This window comes from Pleurodeles waltl, chromosome 8 (genome assembly GCF_031143425.1).
Source record: "Pleurodeles waltl isolate 20211129_DDA chromosome 8, aPleWal1.hap1.20221129, whole genome shotgun sequence".
NCBI classification, from domain to species: Eukaryota; Metazoa; Chordata; class Amphibia; order Caudata; family Salamandridae; genus Pleurodeles; species Pleurodeles waltl.
In genome coordinates, this window is record NC_090447.1 from 1307662618 (window position 1) to 1307679206 (window position 16589).

General features: G+C 42.4%; 1 long non-coding RNA gene across 4 annotated transcripts in view; it reads left to right on the forward strand.

The window, feature by feature from the left end:
- Positions 1–253: 253 nt before the first annotated feature.
- The window catches only part of LOC138248590 (uncharacterized), a 114132-nt gene continuing 97796 nt past the window's right edge, over positions 254–16589 (forward strand). The window contains exons 1-2 of one of the 4 annotated variants that reach the window (XR_011194606.1): positions 254–789; positions 16234–16347. This is a non-coding gene — a long non-coding RNA (uncharacterized lncRNA). Of the gene's footprint in view, positions 790–13251; positions 16348–16589 lie in introns of those variants that run through there. The other 3 variants (XR_011194607.1, XR_011194604.1, XR_011194605.1) reach the window with 3 other exon arrangements.

Here is a 16589-nt window from a genome sequence, read left to right on the forward strand (position 1 = left end):
TCACAAGTAATAATGTTGCTATTCTTGTTAGGCCCAGTAAAGGTTTCAGTAATTTAAACTTGGGCTCAAACATTGGTAGCTATGGCACAGAGCAGACAGACTTAACTTAAGAAAATGTGCAAAGCATATAGAAGCACCAAAACAATTAATGTTGAAAACAGAACACAATTAAAAAAAATCACACTCCTACTCATAAAAATAGAGAATATTTTAATAAACGATACAACATACAAAAACAATAAAAATCAAATGAGGGAACCGGAGATATGAATTAAAGTTTTAAATGAAAATGGCGCCAACTGTGGACAACTGGTCGGGACAGACCAGGGCCAAATCAGATGTTTAAGCCAACTGCGGTAGATCACCGCTCAGATTCAGTGACTGGGTTCGTACCAGTCAAAGAGATACCTTTTCTTAGAATTAATTCTGGATGTTGCTCTATGCATCGGCTGTGAAGCGTGCGGAAGCAGGGCTCGGCGGTGAAGGTTCACAGGAGGACCGGTTCCCGATGTGGTCGTTGACAAAGATGGGAAGGCTCAGATTGGAAGAAGTTCACTATTCACTCTGAAAACTGCCTCAATGTTGGTTCCAGTGAAGTTGTTGGTGTCCGGTCTTTGACGTTTCTCTTGAGCTCAGAATTCCCTCAGCAGAGCAAGGCTGCAGATGGAGCTGGCGAAAGGTTCGACGTTGCATGCAGCTTCGACTATGTTGGTCCTGGTGACAAATGTAGCGAGAGCTGCAGGAAGTCCAGTCCCAGTGGCGGAGCACCCTTGGCATATCAGCTGGCAGGTAGGCCTGGTCATATTTTGGTTCTTTAAAGAAAAGTTGCCACAAATGTTACAAGTCCCAATGTTTCGGGTTAGTTAGGATGAGTACCCTCTGATAGAAGGGGTTCCAGGGCCACAGGAACAGCCTTTGGGGGTCGAGGCTCACTACAGGAGAAGCCACCAGCAGGAGGGCAAATCCAGTTGAAACTGGTCCAGGAAGGTAGGCTTGTTGCAGCTTTTATGTCTCAACAGATGTCAGCCACCTGACCCTTCGAGTCCATATCTTTATCCTGGGTGCAAGTGGGAGCAGGTCCTACCCCTAGTGTACTCCTCACAAGTCTCAACAGCAGGTGAAGTCCTTCTGTCTTGCACAGGTCCAGTATGGTTCTGAAGAGGGTGCCCTGGGGTGTGCTACATTTATGCCTTGGACTAGCCTGTGGGTGTGAGTCTTGGCCCCTCCCTGACCAATTGGAAAAAGTTTTCAGGGCTTATCCTAACCCCTTTTGCAGCAGTTCCTGTGTGCCCTACTGCATCAATGACACACTGCCCCCTCTCTACCTAAATCCAACACAGTAGAACCTTTCTTTAACTGTGCATAGCTCATGTGCCCACTCTAAAGATGCATTTAGGGAAATGAGAATTCCCTCCTCTGTTGTCACTCAAAACCAGTTCCTTGTACAGTTACTCTCCCCTGGGATTGGTGCTTGACTGAGTAGGAGGACAAAGGAAAGGGGCAGACCCAAGTGCTGGCTACATCTGCCTTTGACTGGGTAGGCCTCTTCGAAGTGAATTAAGTTCCTGGGTACTGCCCAGATTGGTCATCCTGTCATAAGAACAGGGCACCTCTTTACAACCAAGGCGTTTGTCTCAGCTCTGGGAGCCAGTTCACACCTCATCAAGGATTTTAGTTCCTTGATGTCAGGTACTGCAAATAGGCTTCTAGAGCCTTTAGGCAGCTAAAAGGTGACTTTTTAAAGTACCTTTTGTAAAATAATTGTTAGATTTCTGACTTTAACCTTGGATTGGGCTTGTAATTAATACTTTAAAAAGTCCACCAATACACTTAGTAGATTGTTCCGAAGCAAATAAGACGTTATGAAATTTTAATGTTATACCCCAGTGCTTTCCTGCTGAACAGCTAACCCTGCTACAGTGAAAATAGCTTTTTGGGCCCTATAAGAGCATGTTTTATACTAAATGTATACATGTCCTATGTTTAAATACTGTAGGAAAATGTCTCTGTATATACTATCTCAAAATGAGAAATAGTGTGCACAGAGTCCAGGGGTTCCCCAAGAGGCTTGACAGAGGCAATAATAGATAATACTAATGCTCTATTTGTGGTAGTGTGGTCGAGCAGGTAGGCTTATCAGAGGGCATTTGTTGGAAATACACAAGCAATAAATGAGAACACACACTAAATGACAACTCCAGGCCAATAGGTTTTTTTATATAAAGAAATATTCTTTTCTTAATTTATTTTAGAACCACAAGATTCAAATTGCAGGTAAGTACATTAAATGTAAGATACTTTGCATAGGTATAGTTAGGACTTTGAACTAAAACAATAATGTACACAGTTTTCATAAAATGGCAATAAGCTATTTTAAAAGTGGACACAGTGCAAAATTAATCAGTTCCTGGGGGAGGTTAGTACAGTTAGGTTAATGTGGTAAGTAAAGCACTTACAAGTTCAGTCTCCAGGGCATAGGTAGCCACCGCTGGGGGTTCAAGTCAACCCCAAACACCCACTAACAAAGGGCCGGTCAGGTGCAGAGGTCAAAGAGGAGCCCAAATAGGGTGCCTATAGAGACGGGGTGCTCTGGTTCCAGTCTGCTGGCAGGTAAGTAACCACGTCCTTGGGGAGCAGACCGGGGGGTCTAGTAGAGCACTAGGGGGGCCCACGTAGGCACACAAAACGCCCTCAGCGGCACGGGGGCGGCTGGGTGCAGTGGGCAAACAGGGCGTCGGGTTTGTAATAGATTTCAATGGAGGGACCCGGAGGTCACTCGGACATTGCAGGCAGGGCACAGGGGGGCTTCTCAGGCCAGCCACCGACTGGGCAAGGGTGAGGGCCCCCTGCTGGTCACTGCTGCACCGGTGGTCTGTTAGTCATGGGCCTGGGGGCTGCGGGTGAAGTGCTTCTTCCAGCTGTCTAATTTCTTCGTCCTGGGCAGTCCTGGTCAGAGGGTCCTCGGGACTCCCTCTGCAGGCATCGTTGTGGGGTGCAGAGAGGTCAGCCCAGGGTGGACACTGGGTCATTGGTTTCTCTGGACATGGGCCAGGGGCGTCGGGTGCAGAGTGGTGGGGACTCACACTTCTAGAGTGAGGTGGTTTCTTCTTTCTTTGTTAGACAGGTCCGCTGTCCACAGGAGTTCTTGATCATTCTCAGGTTGCAGGGCAGTCCTCTGAGTCGGCAGAGGTCGCTGGGCCCGCAGGATGCATCGCTGGTTCTTTGAAGTTGGAGGCAGGCCAGTAGGGCTATGGACAAAGCAGTTGTCGTCTTTCTTCTTCTCTGCTCGGTTTTTCAGCTATGCAGTCCTTCTTCTTTGTAGGTCGTCAGGAATCTTGATTTCCTGGGTTCAGGGTCACCCCTAAATACTAAATGTAGGGGTGTGTTATGGCTGGAGGACAGTAGCCAATGGCTACTGTACCTGAGGGTGGCTACACCCTCCTTGTGCCTCCTCCCTTTGGGGAGGGAGGCACATTTCTATTCCTATTGGGCTAAATCCTCCAAACCAAGATGGAGGATTTTCTAAGGAGAGGGTCAATTCAGCTCTGGTCACCTCAGGGGTGGACCTGACTGAGGGGGTGACTCCTCTTTGTTTTTCTCATTATCTCCCCGGACTTACAGCAAAAAGTGGGGGCTGTGTCGGGAGGGGGCACCTCCACTAGCTGGAGTGCCCTGGAGCACTGTAACACCAGGCTTGAGCCTTTGAGGTTCACTGCCATGTGTTAAGTTCCTGCAGGGGGAGGTGTGAAGCACCTCCACCCAGGACAGGCTTTGTTCCTGGTCACAGAGTGCACAAAGGCACTTACCCCAGGTTGCCAGAAACTGGTCTGGAAGTGGCAGGCTGGCAGAGACCGGTCAGCCTAGCACTAGCAGTTGGACTGGCATGCAGGGGGCATCTCTAAGATGCCCTCTGTGTGCATTTCTCAATAAATCCCACACTGGCATCAGTGTGGATTTATTGTGCTGAGAAGTTTGATACCAAAGTTTACAGTATTCAGTGTAGCCATTATGGAACTGTGGAGTTTGTGTTTGACAAACTCCCAGACCACATACTCAATATGGCTACCCTGCACTTACCCTGCCTTAGGACTGTAAGGCCTGCTAGATGGGCGACTTAACTATGCCACAGGCAGTGGGTTAGGGGCATGGCAGTATGAGGGGAGTGCCATGTCGACTTAGTCTTTTTCTCCCCACCACCACACACAATCTGAGAGGCAGTGTGCATTTGCTGAGTGAAGGGTCCCCAGGGTGTCATAATACATGCTGCAGGCTTTAGAGACCTTCCCTGGCCACAGGGCCCTTGGTACCAGGGTACCTTGTACAAGGGACTTATCTGTGTGCCAGGGCTGTGCCAGTTGTGGAGACAAAGGTGCAGTTTTAGGGAAAGAACACTGGTGCTGGGGCCTGGTTAGCAGGGTCCCAGCAGTCTTCCAATCAAAGCTGGCATCAACAAAAGGCAAACCGGGGGTAACCATGCCAACAGTGGCATTTTCCTACAAATATCATGCACCTTGCCTTGTAGGGCATTAAGGCCTTCTTATAAATGACCTATTAATATTTAAAAGGAGGGCTTATGCCTGTCAAAAGGGGTTATTTTGACAGTTTTAATTTGTTGTTCAAACCTGCACAGCCAGTTTACTGGTGACCGGCCTACTGTCAGTCTTGTGGTGCACAATGTGTACCTCAGCCCATTAGTGGCAACTTGCAGGGTTTGGGTACACTTTGCACCACATACTAGGGAGGTATAGATAATTTAAATATGCCAATTGGGGACTAGCCTATTTCAACATGTTTTGGAAGTCAGAACACATGCACTGGGGGCTGATTAGCAGAGTTCCAGTGTACAGAGTGAACAAAAAAGCAGCATCAATCCAAAATGATTGGGGTGATCATGCAAAAACAGGAATATTCCTACAAATTCTATAAAGAATTAACTACATCTGTATGTTTTGTTGGAGAAACAGACACTTAGATTTGAAATTTCCTATTACAAAATTAAGAGGGAGCTTGCAGTTTCCCAAATGCATTCCAGAGTGAACCAAGCCTCACTCAGCGGTTAAAATCCCAATCTAACGTTCTAAGAACCCTTCATTCATACCTATAGAATCACTTATCTTGAGGTAAAGTTCCTAAACATCTTTTGGAAGGAACTGCTATGATGATTACCTTTATTCAGGCATATATTGTTGTGACTGATTTGGAAAGTCATGTTGATTTTATATAGTTTCTCCCTCAAAGCAGATAGGTCTATGGATGAGGTAAAATGCACCAGTATTAGTGACATTTCGGATGTGCATTTCCATCTGACAGTAGTTAATAGTGCAGTGGACATCCCAGACACTAGTTTCATATCAGCACTGCGCAGCCATCTACACCCACGTTTTCCATTCTGCTGAAGGTAAAAAAGCTAAGGTTTTTACCTTCATAGGACAGAGCTATTCCTCTCCATAACCTGATCAGAACATTTTATGTAGGGGAGTCAGTTTGCTTGTACAACACTACAAACCAGGATTGAGAACAAACACTATATTTATTCATTTGGTTGCTCGTGTTGATTTTGGAACGTTTAGATCAAGAAAGTCTCTTTTTCTTGTATAGTTGAATTGATGTTAGGCCATCAGGGTATTTACATACTGGCTAATTCTAACTGGAAAAGGTTTGCAGAGTCTGGGTAATCCCTAAAAGGTCTGACACAGAACTAGCGAACCACCACTAAACAACCATGAAACAGATGCCCTATGGTGCCAAATTTCAGGGCAGAGGATGCACTGATTTACGCTGATGGTAGCATTTAAGTAGGCCCTGTAAAGAAATCTAAGTTTTGTGACTCCATCTTAAAGGCCTAGATTAACTAGTTGCATGGATCACTGATCCACCACTCACTGGCCGGGGAACACATGAGGAACATCTGACAATGAGTTGCCTTTGGAAAATTGGACCATAAATGGTCAGTGTGAAGTCTAGACAAAGTGTTTTGGATAAAGGTATTGCAGTTCAGAGTGGTACAGAGATTTAAGGATGAAGGTTTGGGGCACACACCCATTAGAATTGGGTCTCTAATTTATATATATATATATATATGTTCAATGGCATGTGTAGCTGTAGATACACATGCTGTGCACATCCCGCCATCTGGTGTTGGGCTCGGAGTGTTACAAGTTGTTTTTCTTCGAAGAAGTCTTTTCGAGTCATGAGACTCCTCCCATTTCGACTCCATTGCGCATGGGCGTGGACTCCATCTTAGATTGTTTTTTTTTCGCCATCGGGTTCGGACGTGTTCCTTTTCGCTCCTGGTTTCGGGACGGAAAGTTAGTTAGAATCTCAGAAAAATCGTCGGTATTGTTTGCGTTCGGTATCGGGTTAGTTACAACAGATCGACACAGAATTAAGAAGAGCTCCGGTGGCCCTTCGGGGTTTTTTTTCGATCCCCATCGGGGCCTGGTCGGCCCGGCCACGTGTCTCTTCAAGGCTGATGGAACGGACCCCATTCCGCTTCTGTCCAAAATGCCATAACAAGTATCCATATACAGATCAACACCTGGTATGAACTTGTGTTTGTCACCAGAACACAAGGAGGATATTTGTGAGGCCTGTCGAGCGTTTCGGTCCAGGAAGACACTCAGGGACCGAAGGGCCAGAAGACTGCAAATGGCGTTGGCGCCGACAGGACAAGGGCGCTTCGAAGAGGACGAAGAAACATTCTCCATCCAGGAATCGGACTCGGAGGAGATCGATCCCGAAGAAACGCCGAAAACCGTGAGTAAGACGTCAAAGCAGAAAACTCACGAGAAGACCGCTAAAGCCCAGGGGACGCCACCGCCAACAGGCCATGGCTTAACCCGAAAAATAGGTGACCGTCCATCGGCAGCGAAAAAGTGCGAGCTGGTGTCGAAGTCATCCGACCACGGTCGAGATACCGGCACACAGCAATCTCGGGCCCGAGATAGCGGGTCCGAGAAGATTCAGCATCGAGACAGCGGCACCGAAATGGGTCGGCATCGAGAAAGCACGACGCCGAAAATAAAAAAGGTTTCATCCGAGCTGAAAAAGGCTGCAGAAAAGGTTTCGGTACCGAAACATCCGGCCTCGGAACCAAAAAGAAGTTCCTATTCAGAGGAACAAGGACTGTCCTCACAAATGAAGACACACAGATTTGAACAAGAATTAGAGACAATAGAGCCAGATCACACACAAAGAAGGCTCTTTATTCAGAAAGATACGGGGAAGATCAGCACTCTTCCTCCAATCAAGATGAAGTGTAAACTTGCCTTCCAAGACAAGGACAAACAGCCACACGCAAAGGTGGCTAAACATGTGACACCACCACCATCCCCACATCACTCTCCACCACCATCACCTGTAGCCACTCCACCAATGATGCAATCACCAACTCATACTGGAATGAGTCAAGATGACCCTGACGCATGGGACCTTTATGACGCACCAGTGTCCGATAATAGCCCTGAATGCTATCCAGCAAGACCATCGCCACCAGAGGATAGTACAGGCTACGCTCAAGTGGTATCAAGAGCTGCAGCATTTCACAATGTCAGCCTTCATTCGGAACCCATTGAAGACGACTTTCTTTTTAATACACTGTCGTCTACACACAGTCAATATCAAAGTCTTCCGATGTTACCCGTAATGCTCAAACACTCCAAACAAGTGTTTGAAGAACCTGTCAAGGGGAGAGCCATTACTCCAAGAGTAGATAAAAAATATAAAGCGCCACCAACAGACCCAGTGTACATCACACAACAGCTAACACCAGATTCTGTTGTAGTGGGAGCAGCGCGCAAAAGAGCCAACTCACATTCTTCTGGAGATGCACCACCTCCAGATAAAGAAAGTAAAAATTCGATGCTGCAGGCAAAAGGGTGGCGGCACAGGCAGCAAACCAGTGGCGCATTGCAAATTCCCAAGCTTTGTTAGCCAGATATGATAGGGCCCATTGGGATGAGATGCAACACTTTATTGAACATTTACCAAAAGAGTTTCAAAAAAGAGCGCAGCAAGTGGTAGAAGAGGGACAAAGTATCTCTAATAATCAGATACGGTCAGCAATGGATGCTGCAGACACAGCTGCTAGAACTGTCAACACAGCAGTAACAATAAGGAGACATGCATGGCTGCGTACATCAGGATTTAAACCAGAGATACAGCAAGCTGTGCTAAATATGCCCTTCAACGGACAGCAGTTGTTTGAGCCGGAAGTGGACACTGCGGTAGAAAAACTTAAGAAAGACACTGAGACGGCCAAAGCCATGGGCGCACTCTACTCCCCGCAGAGCAGAGGCACATTTCAAAAAACACAATTTTGAGGGGGGTTTCGAGGGCAGACCACAGAAGCCACAACCTCACAAACAAAGCCCACTTACCAGAGCCAGTATCAGCGGGGAGGTTTTCGGGGACAATATAGAGGAGGACAATTTTAAAAAAATAGAGGAAAATTCCAAAGTCCAAAAACTCCTCCAAATAAACAGTGACTTCAAGGTCACAAATCCCCAACACATAACACATGTGGGGGGGAGACTAACCAAGTTTTACACACATTGGGAGGAAATAACAACAGACACTTGGGTCTTAGCAATTATCCAGCATGGTTATTGCATAGAATTTCTCAAATTCCCTCCAAACGTCCCACCGAAAACATACAGTATGTCAAAACAACATATAGATCTTCTAGGATTAGAAGTTCAAGCATTGCTCCAAAAAGAAGCAATAGAATTAGTACCAAAACAACAATTAAACACAGGAGTTTACTCACTGTATTTTCTGATACCCAAAAAAGACAAAACTCTCAGACCTATACTAGATCTCAGAACATTAAATACCTACATCAAATCAGACCACTTTCACATGGTTACTTTACAAGACGTAATCCCACTGCTCAAACAACAAGACTACATGACAACACTAGACTTAAAGGATGCATATTTCCATATACCAATACATCCTTCACACAGAAAGTACCTAAGGTTTGTATTCCAAGGGATACATTACCAATTCAAAGTGTTGCCATTCGGTATTACAACTGCGCCAAGAGTTTTTACAAAATGCCTGGCAGTAGTAGCTGCACATATAAGAAGGCAGCAAATACATGTGTTCCCGTACCTGGACGATTGGTTAATCAAAACCAACACGCAAAAACGGTGTTCACAACACACAAAATATGTCATAGAAATCCTACACAAACTAGGTTTCTCAATCAACTACGCAAAATCACACCTTCTGCCGTGTCAAACACAGCAATACTTGGGAGCAACAATCAACACAGCAAAAGGGATTGCCACTCCAAGTCCACAAAGAGTTCAAACATTTCACAATGTAATACAAGCCATGTATCCAAAACAAAGGATACAAGTCAAAATAGTAATGAAACTACTAGGCATGATGTCTTCATGCATAGCCATTGTCCCAAATGCAAGATTGCACATGCAGCCCTTACAACAGTGCCTAGCATCACAATGGTCACAAGCACAGGATCAGCTTCTAGATCTGGTGTTGATAGACCGCCAAACATACATCTCGCTTCAATGGTGGAACAGTATAAATTTAAACCAAGGGCGGCCTTTCCAAGACCCAGTGCCACAATACGTGATAACGACAGATGCTTCCATGACAGGGTGGGGAGCACACCTCAATCAGCACAGCATCCAAGGACAATGGAACATACAGCAAAGACAGTTTCACATAAATCACTTAGAACTGTTAGCGGTGTTTCTAGCGCTGAAAGCATTTCAACCCATAATAACCCACAAATACATTCTTGTCAAAACAGACAACATGACAACAATGTATTACCTAAACAAACAGGGTGGGACACACTCGACACAGTTGTGTCTCCTGACACAGAAAATATGGCATTGGGCGATTCACAACCACATTCGCCTAATAGCACAATTTATTCCAGGAATTCAGAATCAGTTAGCAGACAATCTCTCTCGAGATCACCAACAGATCCACGAATGGGAGATTCACCCCCAAATACTGAACACTTACTTTCAAATTTGGGGAACACCACAAATAGATCTATTTGCAACAAAGGAAAACTCAAAATGCCAAAACTTCGCATCCAGGTACCCACAACATCAGTCTCAGGGCAATGTGCTATGGATGAACTGGTCAGGGATATTTGCGTACGCTTTTCCCCCTCCCCCTCTCCCACTCCTTCCATATCTAGTAAACAAGTTGAGTCAAAACAAACTCAAACTCATACTAATAGCACCAACATGGGCAAGACAACCTTGGTACACAACACTACTAGACCTCTCAGTAGTACCTCATGTCAAACTACCAAACAGACCAGATCTGTTAACACAACACAAACAACAAATCAGACATCCAAATCCAGCATCACTGAATCTAGCAATTTGGCTCCTGAAATCCTAGAATTCGGACACTTAGACCTCACACAAGAATGTATGGAGGTCATAAGACAAGCTAGAAAGCCTACCACTAGACACTGCTATGCAAATAAGTAGAAAAGATTTGTTTATTACTGCCATAATAATCAAATTCAACCCTTACACGCATCTGCAAAAGATATAGTAGGATACTTACTACATTTGCAGAAGTCAACACTAGCTTTCTCTTCCATAAAAATACATCTTACTGCAATTTCAGCTTACCTGCAAATTAAGCACTCAACTTCATTATTTAGGATACCAGTCATAAAAGCATTTATGGAAGGCCTAAAGAGAATTATACCACCAAGAACACCACCAGTGCCTTCATGGAACCTCAACATTGTCTTAACACGACTCATGGGTCCACCTTTTGAGCCCATGCACTCTTGTGAAATGCAATACTTAACGTGGAAAGTTGCATTTTTAATTGCCATCACATCTCTAAGAAGAGTGAGTGAAATTCAGGCATCTTCCATACAAGAACCATTTATTCAAATACACAAAAATAAAGTAGTTCTATGGACAAATCCTAAATTTTTACCAAAAGTAATATCACCTTTCCACTTGAATCAAACAGTAGAATTACCAGTGTTCTTCCCACAGCCAGATTCTGTAGCTGAAAGAGCACTACATACATTAGACATCAAAAGAGCACTAAAGTACTACATTGACAGAACAAAACTAATTAGAAAAACAAAACAACTATTTATTGCCTTTCAAAAACCTCATACAGGAAATCCAATTTCAAAACAAGGCATTGCTAGATGGATAGTTAAGTGCATTCAAACCTGCTATCTTAAAGCTAAAAGAGAACTGCCTATTACACCAAAGGCACACTCAACCAGAAAGAAAGGTGCTACCATGGCCTTTCTAGGAAATATTCCAATGAACGAAATATGTAAGGCAGCAACATGGTCTATGCCTCATACATTTACCAAGCACTACTGTGTAGATGTGTTAACTTCACAACAAGCCACAGTAGGTCAAGCGGTACTACGAACATTATTTCAAACAACTTCAACTCCTACAGGCTGAACCACCGCTTTTGGGGAGATAACTGCTTACTAGTCTATGCACAGCATGTGTATCTGCAGCTACACATGCCATCGAACGGAAAATGTCACTTACCCAGTGTACATCTGTTCGTGGCATTAGTCTCTGCAGATTCACATGCGCCCACCCGCCTCCCCGGGAGCCTGTAGCCGTTTAGAAGTTGATCTTGAACATTTGTAAATTTGTAAATATATTACTTTAAACTTCATTATGTACATACGTATTCACTCCATTGCATGGGCACTATTACTAGCATACACAACTCCTACCTCACCCTCTGCGGGGAAAACAATCTAAGATGGAGTCGACGCCCATGCGCAATGGAGTCGAAATGGGAGGAGTCCCTCGGTCTCGTGACTCGAAAAGACTTCTTCGAAGAAAAACAACTTGTAACACTCCGAGCCCAACACCAGATGGCGGGATGTGCACAGCATGTGAATCTGCAGCGACTAATGCCACGAACAGATGTACACTGGGTAAGTGACATTTTCCATATATATAATGCACATTTCTTAGTTAAAAAAACAAATTGACATATATAGGAATGCAATGTTTTTCAATTATAATGGCTGTTCATTTTGTCAGTGACTATCTAATATATATATATATATTCATGTTGTCATATGCAGTGTGATATCTAGATTGATTTACTTAATATAGAAACTGTCCTAGGTCAGCAGTAGTTCAGAAACTGTTAGGCAAAATGAACGTCTATTGCATTCTTACATGTCAACGTCTGTTATTAATCCCCATAAGAAATGTGAATCTAGTCAATATTTTAACTGCTTTAAGTAGTAATCTCTAACATGTGTAGGGTTTTTTGTATTTTATTTCTATTGCTGTGTCTCTTAAGCACTGGAAGGTGTTCTTTCAAATGAGATTATCACCAACATCAGCAATCCCTATTTGTGATGGCTCATATATGCACCACAATCCTTTCAGTGTCAAAATAAACCTGTTAATTACATTCAAATATGTGTAAACCATATGACCATATGACGCATGCATATTTATGAAGATTTGATATGAATTCTTTGTTTTAATTTAAAGTTAGCTTCTCTTTATTAACATGTACTCTTTAATGAACGTCAAGCAATAGTTCAATTTACTTTTGGTTTACCTAGATTGATATCTGATAGTGTTGTTGAGAAATCAACTCTTCTAAAAGTAACACTGGGTTGATTCGTTATTGAACTCAATTTCAGTGTTTCTTTAAAGCTCATTAAGTGTTATGAAAAGATAGCTCTGTCATATGGGGGATATGGGTTCAGTAGCATGGTTCCTTGTTGTTTGTAAATTTTCACGCCTTATTCTTGATACTTTCTCCTTAGCTGCACGGAGAAATGTACTTCTGTTGCCATTCTCTAAAAACTTTGTTCAAGTTGTTGCACCTTTCCCAACCTACAGTTCATTTATTACTTATTTAAGCCAACAGCAAGTGGCTGTGTTTACATCTCTTTGGATGTATGATGGCAGCATGCAGTAGTATTTCATCGCCCCCCAGGAACTGTTTACTCTCCTTCCTGTCCACAAAAAAGTCAGTGTCCCAGAAGGAAATGCTATGGCTGCTGAATGTATGTTGGCAATGAAGGCAAAGCACGTTTTATTCAAATACATATGGAATCATGAAACAAGTTCCCTGATCATTTCTCAATCATGTAATCTAGGAATTCGACCCATTTGACTATATCCAGCCCAACCTGCTCATTTTTACACACATACCTGAAAACACTGATATAAGGGAAAGCAAAACTATACATGGTGCGATTGGCGGGGGGTTCGCTCACCTTTTAATATAATATTTTTATAAGTATTACTTTTAAAATCTGCCATTTTCAGAAAGTGCTTACACAGTTACTTTCTTGATGGATTGCCTTCATCCCTATATTTATAACCAAATGTACAAATCGTTTTAGATCTTACCTTTAAAATTGATCAATTATACTTAAAAATGGAACACTTTCTGGGAAATTGGACACCCCCTTTTTAATCATAAAATGATATAGAAGGAAAAGAAAGATTAAAAATTAAAACCCCATGCTGAACCTCGAGAGGCCCTCCTGTGGAATAGGAACAAGACTAGATTACCCACACAATGGATGAAGCAATGCACAGAAAAATCCGGAAAAAAGCAAAATGCAGTACTCCACATAGCTTAGAGTGCTTTGTGAAATTCTGCTGGGCCCTCATTTTGTTACTCAGTTTTGTTTGTATTTGTTTTATGTTTATACTTCATAAGTTTGTTTCTTTACTGTTAGAAATTGAAAGCAGACTTTGAATATTACAAAAATGTATACACTGAAAATGGAACACTTTTCATGTCTTCCCAAGGTTTGTCAGAGGGCATTTAACCTCCCATATAGGATGCTATTAAAAATATTTATTTACTCACAATAACAATGTTCAGATGTCTACTAACTGAAATTCAAGTTTGGGATGAAAAACACCCTGTGTAATTGAGTCACTTAAACTATTTTAATGAAACGTTTGTGACTGATTACACCAAATGTGTATTATTTGCCAACATTTTATTTTTTAAACATTATTTGGGGAAGAACTCCTTAACTGCTTCCATATTTTCCTTTACCTTGAAGTAGTTTTCCTACTCTTATTTATCTCAAGTTATATTGTAGCATTTTAATTTTTGTATTGATAATATGCATCACTATGCATCAAATTCCAAATTAAGCTTCTTGGATTATGCCAGAGATCTTAAAATCTGTTTTCCGAGTATCTCTGAACACAGTCACAAAGCAAAACTGTGTCAATATTAGATTGGAAGATAGTGTCAGATTTGGCAGTGTAGTTATGAAAAAAACTTTTCAGCCCCACATTCTTTGCAACAAGGGCTGTGGTTAGAGTAGGAACCAGTACACATTAGATGGTAAATGGATAACATGGTTATTTTCCTTTTAATGTTGATATCCAAGGAGTTTGCCCTTCTTGTCTTCTAACTACTTTGACACCTGCCTTGCTCCAAACAATGATGCACATGTTTTTTTCCTGGGAGATTCACCTTCATAGGATTCACAGTAGTAACTAGCAAATCGCACTAAATTAGGGCACTCTTTGTACCTGGTGCAGCACAATCGCAGGCCTTCACATTGCAGCGCATTACATTTTTAATAAGTATATTATGTTAATTTCAACTTTAAACCAAATGGATCTATAGGATATTGAAGAATTATGGGCCTGATTTAGATCTAAGCGGCGGGGTTACTCTGTCGCAAAGTTAACGGATATCCCTTCCGCCAAAATCTAAATATCATTGTTTTCTATGTTTAGATTTCGGCAAACGGGATATCTGTCACTGTTGCGACAGAGTAACCCCTCCGCCGAGATCTAAATTGGGCCCAAGTCTTTATTTTGCCATGACAGATATTTTGAGAAGGTTCACGGAACCCTTACAGTTTATATTGCTGCTTAGAGGAAGACACTGACTATATCTCTCCTTAAAAAGAGCAGTTTATACTTAGCATGTGAGGGATCTAAAAGGTCAAATTGTTTTGTGTAAGGAAAAATTAACATAGTATAATGTAAGAGCTTTAATATCTAGTTGCCATACGTACGTACAGCTGCCTTTAAAGAGCTTATGTTGGATAGCAGAGAGTAGCCCTTTTCATTTACATAATGTTTAGTGTAGTTTTTCACGAGCTGTAGACAGGTTACCAAACATTGAACTTTCCACTACTGACTATAGCATACTGCCTCCTGGTCTGTGCAACCTAGCGTACCCCAAAGTAGAGGAATCATCCATTTACCTATTGCTCAATCTTATAGGAAATCTCCAACAAGGACATAGTTATTCTTATTCTCTGCTTGTGATAAAATGATTTGGTGTTTTGTTAAATACAGCTACTGCGAGGTAAGCAGCTTTCCGGATGTTTCAAGTTTAGACACCCTAGGAACTGCGACCCTGGCAGTGATTAAATCCATCCATGCAAACTCTTGCATGGTTGTGCTTGCCAGATTGTTTCCCCAGATGTGCAGTTGAAATTATTGCATATAGATTTCCAAGGCTCCCGCTATTTACAGTGATGAATTTAAGTATGCTTTGAAAATAGGACTCTAAGATAAACGCTCCTGAAGGTGCTTTCAGTCTTAAAGAACTTGTTTTCCTGTCTCAGTCATACATAATTAGATCCTCTCAAGGTTCACTAAGCCTTGTGTGTTCTGTACCACATCAGAAGCAGCATTAAATAATCTTCAAGAATTGGGGGTGCAGCAAAGAAAGTTGCTCAAAACACATTTGATGTATTTTGTCAGGCTGTAGCTGCGATTGTAGGCCACATAGATGCTTTTGTCCCTTAACTTAATCAGGTGATGAGAGGGTTATAGTTTTCTTCGAAGAAAGGGATCTGTGATCAGTTTGGAACATTAGCAGAACAGTGTTGGTCCTTCATTATTATCTGCACAGCAGCGAAAAGTATTACTGGAAGAGGCTTTGCAAACTAAAGTGCATTTGAAATAGTATATTGAAATGTATGACCATAAATGGTTTTGTACCATAACTGTTTTGGTTACCGAAATTGATCATAGGCAGCACTACCATTTTCGAGATTTACTATCAGCCCAAGTGACTAAAAAACTACAAATTCAGGATGGTGAGTTCGGTATGTCTTGGGACATTAAAATATATGTTTCTGTGAATAGAACTAGAGGATATGTATATCCATATTCTGATAATTTTATGCAGTTTGAGGTGGCAGTTCAACAATTCCAGTCTAGAGTCCTGCTATTGAGCCTTATTGTAGTCTCTCTGTTTATGTAGGTACAAGTGGTAGTCTTCAAAAGTGCGGGCTTGCGCCTGCCAGGATGACTGACTTATAGTCACTGAAGAAGAATCCTTGCTTTTCCCTCACGGAGCATTGTATCTTCTGCACAGGTTGGTATTTTCAATCAGTGTAAGAAAATCCTTTCTGATCTAACTAAAAGGATTTAGTTTGCACAAGCAGTATTGAACAAAATTTGGAGTTGCGCCTTCCCATCTACAAAGCTAGTCTCAACATAAATAATATAGCGTTCCTTTTATGTTTGTAATGTCTTCAGGCAATTATTTTCCTTCCAGTTTTAGGACTTTGTCTCCTACTTTCCCCACATGTGATGCTGTTGATGCTGTCCATTCTG